The sequence below is a fragment of the Parus major genome, chromosome 2 (genome assembly GCF_001522545.3).
Source record: "Parus major isolate Abel chromosome 2, Parus_major1.1, whole genome shotgun sequence".
NCBI classification, from domain to species: Eukaryota; Metazoa; Chordata; class Aves; order Passeriformes; family Paridae; genus Parus; species Parus major.
In genome coordinates, this window is record NC_031769.1 from 116,963,796 (window position 1) to 116,971,381 (window position 7,586).

General features: G+C 44.0%; 1 non-coding gene across 1 annotated transcript; it reads right to left on the reverse strand.

Moving 5' to 3' along the window:
* Positions 1-52: 52 nt before the first annotated feature.
* On the reverse strand, positions 53-142 carry TRNAY-GUA. The gene is given in 2 exon segments: positions 53-88; positions 106-142. It is a non-coding gene; the product is annotated as a tRNA-Tyr (tRNA).
* Positions 143-7,586: the final 7,444 nt, after the last annotated feature.

Below are 7,586 nucleotides of genomic sequence, written 5' to 3' on the forward strand. Positions count from 1 at the left end.
AAGAGTGATAGAGTAACGGTGGGGCCGTCCCCGCGCGGCAAAATCGAGCCTCTCCTTCGAGCCGGAATCGAACCAGCGACCTAAGGATTCCCGCGGGCCGCGCCTCTACAGTCCTCCGCTCTACCAGCTGAGCTATCGAAGGGAGCTGGCGGTGGTTTCCTCTCCGCGGCATAAAGCCTTTCGTCCGGGTGCCATTGATGATGTGCGTCGTAACTAGAGCCGAAATTCTGTCCCGAGAGCAGCTGGAGCATAGCGGCGCGCTCGGGACGGAGACCTGGAACTGCGAGCGGCCCAAAGGCCCAGCGGCGGCTCCCGCACCCTGGGCCCTGCAGCCGGCGGCTCGGTCAGCGCAGGGGGCGCGGCGCTCTCGGCTTCTCACGCTCCCGCGGCGGGGGCGAGTTATCCCAGCGTACGAAGGCAGCGCTTCCCGCTTCCCTCTCTTGCCGAAAAGTCCATACTCTATCGTTGCTCGCGTACTTGAGGAGCGGGAAGCGCGGATCTCATCCATCAGCCAGCCAGCGCTCTTACGGGGCTCCTGCCCCAGCCACGGCACGGGAAGAGGCCACCCCCAAACAGAATCGGTTGGAAAAGACCTCTCAGATCACCGAGTCCAACGTATGACAACACCGCCGTCAACTGCATCATGGCACTGAGAGCCAAATCCAGTCCTTCCTTGCATACCTCCACGGGCGGTGACTGCACCACCTCCCTGGGCAGCCCATTCCAATGTTTAGTCACTCTTTCCGTGGAGAAATTCCTAATGTCTAACTTAAACTTCCCCTGGCACAGCTTAAGACTATGTATTCTCATCTTGTCACTAGTTGCCTGGGAGAAGCTGAACCCCACCTACAACTTCCTTTTTGGTAGAAACATGGAATTTTGCATCCTCGTGTGGCTATGCTGATGGACACGTGGACTTGACAGAGCTCCTAGGAGAAAAAGGTCGGAGCACCTGCTTTAAAGACAGGTGTTGGCAGCTGCACAGTAAAAAAAAACCCAAAAACAGAAGGGTAGGGACAGCATTTAAAGGTGATCAGTCATGTTGTTCACTCGATACTGGAGTGCTCACATCTAGTGAGGGGTCACAAGGCCAAACCATCACTTTTTATTCATTGCAATGTGTTTTTTACTTTAGTGGTCAAAACAAATCATCAAAAGAGCAGATGGTTCCTTATCCATCATCTTTTTTCCAAATACATTTTTTTCAATGGTTTACTTAAGGAAATTTGCTAACCACCACCACCACAGAGACAATGACATCCTGAAGCTATCACCATTGTGAAGTAAAAGCTACACTCCAGCAGAACCTCTGTGTGTTCTAGGTATTTCCCTACATGAATCTTGAGCTGGAACTGTAGAATGATTTGTGTTGGAAGGGGCCTTAGAGATCATCTGGTTCTAGCCCCCATGCAATGGGCAGGGACACTTCCACTTGACCCGGTTCCTCAAAGCCCCATCCAACCCGACTTGGAACACTTTCAGGGATGAGGCATCCACAACTTCTCCAGGCAACCTGTTCCAGTACCTTACCACCCTTAGCAAAGGGTGATAACTTTTCCTTAAAATCCTAATCGACACCTACTGTATTTTATTTTGAATCCATTCCCCTTTATCCTGTCCCTACATGAGGTGCTCCAGTTATGCTTTAAACTGTATTTAAAGAGAGGTGCTCTACTCCCGTCATCATCTTTGCAGCCCTCCACTGGACCTGCTGCAGAAGCTCCTTGTTTCGCTTGTTGTGAAGAGCCCAGAACTACACACAGCACTCCAGACGTGGTCTCACCAGAAGAGGGGCAGCATCATATCCCTCGACCTGCTGGCAGTGCTCTTCCTAATGTCCCCCAGGGTACCACTGGCCTTCTTGTGCACCGAGCACACTGCTGACTCATGGGGCAGTATGTTTTCCACCAGGATGGAATGCACAGAAGTTATCTGAATAAACGAAGCCGTGTGTGGAGTCTGTAGATCCCCACAGTATTGTGTTCTCGGTGCACCCCCACATCCCTGGGGCTGTTCCCGGTGCATCCCCACAGGACGGTGGATGTCCCCGGTGCATCCTCACAGCACGGTGGATGTTCCCGGTGCATCCCCACAGCACCGTGGATGTTCCCGGTGCATCCCCACAGCACCGTGGATGTTCCCGGTGCATCCCCACAGGAACGCCGGGCTCGCAGCGCCCCCTGCTCGGACACGCCGGAACTGCAGGCGGTGGCACAGCCCCTGCGGCACGGCAGGGCAAAAACGCACCCCAAACCCACCAAAAACCTACCGAAACCTCAACTTCACCAGCACCACTGTTCGAAGGACGAACTTGTACCGTGTCATCTTTCACGAAGAAAATTAATTCCTTGAGGGTTTTATTTGTAGTCTTTGCTAATAGGTATTCAGCACCAACCTACATTCCCCGTGATGCACTTTTAGCATCCAGAGATGACAACGCAGCAGGTTTCCCCACATCAAAGCTCTGACAGGAGTCTTTGAACTACAAAAGCTGTAATGAAAAAGTAATAAAAAGCACCCTGAGACAGGATTTGTGTCATCAGCCTCATACAGTAAGAAATGGCATCTTTTAGCACTCATTTATATTTGATTCAAAATGAAAGGAGCATGAAATAAAAATATTATTGTCTAAATAGGTACCTTCTTGTATATTCCCATAGTAACACGTGTGTTCCTAATTTGCAGGAAATAGATCCTGAAAACATTAGCTGAAGCAAATTGCTAAAATAATAAGTACTGATGGTCCTGTTGTTAAAGATAACAATAGCCTGAAGATGTAGTTTGTTATGACATCCAGTAAACATTCTCCTTGGAGTTCACCAGTAAGGACATACACACCTCACTTTTTTTTTAATCCTGTTACTGTCCTATGTGACAAGGTCTAATGTTTGGAGTTTCTTTTGCTCCTACATGCTAAAAAAATAAAAGTATGGAGATGCATCCCTCTCTTTTTCTCTTCTCAGCTTCTAGTAACTTTGCAAAACCAAGCCAGAGGTCTACCACTCTCTGCAGAGACGTTATAAGAAAGAAGGCACAGACACTATCTCTGTAGCAGGATATGGACTGTCCCCTCCCATCCCATCCAAGCTGTCATAGCCCACAAGCCACCAGGATGTTTGACAGGCTTCTGATAGGACACTCACCAGCCACCAATATCTGAGTCGCATTGTGCAAGAACCACTTTCTGCCTTTGTTTGCCCTTCCCAAGTCTCCCTTGACAAAGGAGAGCCCAGTTCCAGCCTAGACCCAAAGAACATGATGAGGCTGGAAAGACATTGTGGCAGGTTCAAGGTGTCAGGAGGAGGAAAATCCTAGCTCATAGACCTTGAGTCACAGTGGACATAATTCCAGTGGCATTTTTTGCCACTTTCTCATTACCTTAGCTGGGTTTAGCTGGGTCTCCTGACAATTCTCCAAACAACACTTGAATCATCTGTTGGCATTTGGATCTTGCTTGGGTTCTATAGTGTTGGCCAAGTACTAATAGTGGGCAACACATTTCTAAATAGAGGGACACTTGTTCTTACCTAGATGATTCAAAGAGCAAAGTGCCCTGGGAGAGAGAGAGAGTGATGGCCCTATCATTTGTTCCATTATTTATTCCTTCTTGTTTAGTTTCCTGCTGATCTGCAGGGAATAAACTTCTATTAGGCATTCATTATGACTTTAACTAACAGCAGATTGCTCCTGCTGGGCAACAGGTCCCTTCCTGTGCAACACTGATACTTCAAAAAATGTCACCAAGATGAAGTGGTTATGAAGGTACCACACTATAAGGCCATATATTAAGTCCATATGTATACTATTTTTTACTGCTCTAATTTGGTGAGAGTTCCATCTATTTCCTAATAAAGCCTTTAGTGAATAAAAAATACCAGTCATGATCCCACTGCCTATTGTCACAAGGAAATGATAGAAAAACTCTGATGTCACATGCAGAAGTTTGTTATTCTTTGTCACTATGCATTGAGATCTCATTGTGAATTCAGGCAGCTAGTTTAATATTTCTCTAGAAAATAAACCAGTACATGGATGCTCCTCCAGAGGCACAGGGTTTAACATCACTTACTTGAAGTTAGGAATAATCAGTCTGTCCTAAATGTTCTCTCTGTAGTTTGTTTGGAAACCATACAACAGAGGAACCCAGAGTCTTTGTGAAGATGATTCTCAGCAAAAATAATCAACAAGGCAGGCAACTGACTGTTTTAGTATGAGAGAAAAATCTAGAAAAAATCTGACACAGTAAACTCAAGAATCAGTCTTTTTGAATTGTGGAAAACAAGAAGATTATTTCCTTAGCAAACCGTTTCCCAAACAATTGCTGCTGGTCTCACAGAACTAAGATCTATAAAGTAAAAGAAAGATTTGCATGATTGCAAAATAAAGAAAAAGCTCAGTGTAGGTGACTTTACAGGTCTTTTACCAGGTACTTTCCTTTTTGTAGTCTTCAATACTTTATCACCAGTTGCTTCAATGACTGCAGTCTTCAGAGCTCAGCACTGGCTGAAACACCAAATATGTCAATCAAACCACATGTATCCATCAAGTCTTCAGCCCAGCTGCTTGACTTGGTCCCCATTCAATGTCACAGCACCACTCATTCAGCACCCAAGGTGTTCTTGCTTGCATCATCCTGGTGGGGTTGAGCTTCCTCCTCATGTTTGGACAAATTCCCAGCGAAGAGCACAAAGATACACACCAGATACTCTCTTAAATTAAAATAGTTTTTCATATGACAGCACCTTATTACCTGCATCTGTTCTATGTCTCAGTACTGAAGATTCCAGCTTGTCATCTACACTCCAGTCATGTCACAGTCAGTTAAGGGAAGCTGCTGTTCAGAACAATTTCAACTTGCTATGTGTCTTCAGAGTCGTACTGAGTCTTGCTTTATTCTTTTCTGTTTTTCCATCTGCTTGGTATCAAAGATTCTGAAGGACAATATTCTGTTCATGACTGATCTGATTTTGCTGGAATTCCCTCTAAATGCTTATCATAACGTTTTCCTAAAATGTTGAGTCTTAAAGGATCAGCCCCTTCACTCAGAAGAGTTAGGAGTCTGGGCACTTTGACTGAACCTATTTATACAGCCTCTTGCAGAGGGGAAGAAGTACTGTTACCTCTGCCTAATTCAATTAGCCTGTGTTCAGACACAGAATAATTGCATGTACTTTGTGATTTCATGAATTTTACTTTACTGTATTGACAGTATTCATGCTAGAGTAGGAGGCTTAAAGGCTACCATACCACAAAAATACCAAAATATAATAATCTAGTGTATCTGGATGGGCTCAGAATTTATTCTGGTGCATTAACCTCCCAGACAATCATGTATACAAAACGTCTTGCATGTTTCCAAAGCAGTCTATATCAGCTTATCAAGGAGGCTGTACAATTATTGAATGAATTCTGAGGTGGCCTTGAAATCAAGCCTTGGAGTGAAAAAAACAACCACAGTTCCCAGGCTCAAAAGACCAATAAAACAGCTCCAGGGATATAGCCCTGCCAGAGACCAACACTAGGATCCTCTTGCAGAGAGTGAAGGAAATGGTGTCATTGCACAGCTCAGATGCATGCTGTCACTTTGAAACCAAGCTCTAAGCCTCACCTCATCTGCTGTGCAAAGTACAGCAGCAGCTAGACTGACTAACAGCATTTCTTTGAAGAGACAAATTTCATTTGGCAACCACATCTCCTATGGTTTCAATGGCATAAGCATTCATTTAAATGAGGCACTATACAGGCAAATATTACTTTTTAGAGGCTGAAAGTCGAACAGTCTTGAATCAATTAAAGAGGGAGAAACATTCCTAAGTTTATACCCAGACATTACCTATCATCTTGCTATCAACTCTCACAATAATTAGTAATGACACCACTGCAAGATTAGATTATATTATTAATCTCAGTTAACAACCTTTCTAATTTCTCAAAAGCCACTTGTTTATTTTGGAAATTATGGAGAAATAATTTTACTAGTTCTGGTCAAGTATGCAAATGCTTTTTAAAAAGTATTTCACCAACATATTCACAACTTTGGAAACCAAAGGGGACATTTGCAAGTCACCTGTTAATCAGGTACCAGCATTACCCCATGGTTTTAGAATTATATCCTAGCAAGTCATCACTAGAAATCCAAGAGAAGTCAGCTTAATTCTTAGGTTTTTATCCACTCTGGGAGTAAACAATTACTCTTAAAGAAAGGGACCAAAGCTATCAGAGCCAGACTGAGCCAATCTGACAGGCAGGCAGCAGTAACAGCATCCTGGCAAACTGCCTGAGCTAGATTCAGGCAAGCCAGATTCAGCCTAAATTCAATAGTATCCTGGTGATAAATGGAAAGCACTGGCTTGACTTTCTACCCAAAAATCAAAACTAATTTATAAAAAACAACAGTGTTTTGATCCCCAGCCTTCCAAACTAGCAACAAGACTCCCAACATTAATTACAAAAATAGGAACCACACAGACAAATCGGCCAGTATCACAACCAACACTCCCAGAGGTGCTGGCCCCTGCTGCTTTCATAACAGTAGTTTGCCTCTTTATCCAAAACAGTGCTGCTCCCGTGCCCTGCAGAATTCCAGCAGGAGCAGAGAAGAGAGATCAGAGAGAGCTTACAGATGCAAAAGACTGCATACCTTTATCCTGGCCCTATTTCTCCAGGCAGAACATGTGTACATGGAAGGTCTTCAGTTACTGCAAATGTATTTTGTATTTGAGTTTGTGAAAGGATGTGATTTTATGAGAGTTTGAAGTGTAGAACCTCAAGGTTAGGGTTGGAAAGAAACAAAATGTTAAATAAAGATTATTTTCACAGTGGCAATAGATAACTGGGAAATTTTGGACTTCTGGCTTAATAGAGACCCGAGAGTTCAAAATTTCCAGACTAAGGAGGGAATAGGCTAGCTCAGCTGACCTCAAATGCAAGGAAAAAAAACAAACCAAAAAAATATGCTGGTGAATGTGGCAGGGTAAAGAAGTAGTTACAGTTAGGAAAAACAGAGGGAACAAAGAAACAAATAGTGACATTTAGTTTTTTCCATTGTACCGTGCCTTTACTTTTCTTATTTTGAAAGCAAAAAGAAGCAGGTACTCTTGACCTTTATTTTCTGCATCCCTCTTTGCTGCCTGCAAAAATAATTGCTATTTCCAGCATCTGTCTTAGGAAGCCAGGAAGGGCCTTATTCTACTTCTTATTCTAAGAAAGACACAGTGGAGAAAGAAGTAGTGTTTCGTAAGTGCAGTGTTCAGATGTAGAATTTGGTATGTACTGAGTGATGCTTGGGCAGATTTGAGCATAGGAATAGTTAGAAATTAAGAGTTATCTCATTCCCCTAATTTTGATTAGGCTCTTGCCTTTTCAGTGTGCTTTGGCTTTTTTCTCACTGCCACAAAACCTACACTATCGTGGAGCAATGTGTGATAAGGTCTCACCCCTTCTCTCCCACGGGGTTGAAAGGTATATATTTGGCAGCTTCTGCTCCTGGGAGAAAAGAAATGTGGATTTCAGGGAAATCCCCAGATTTGGAGTGAGCCACTACAGCTTCTGAAGTTCCACCATGGATATGGTATGGAACAACATAA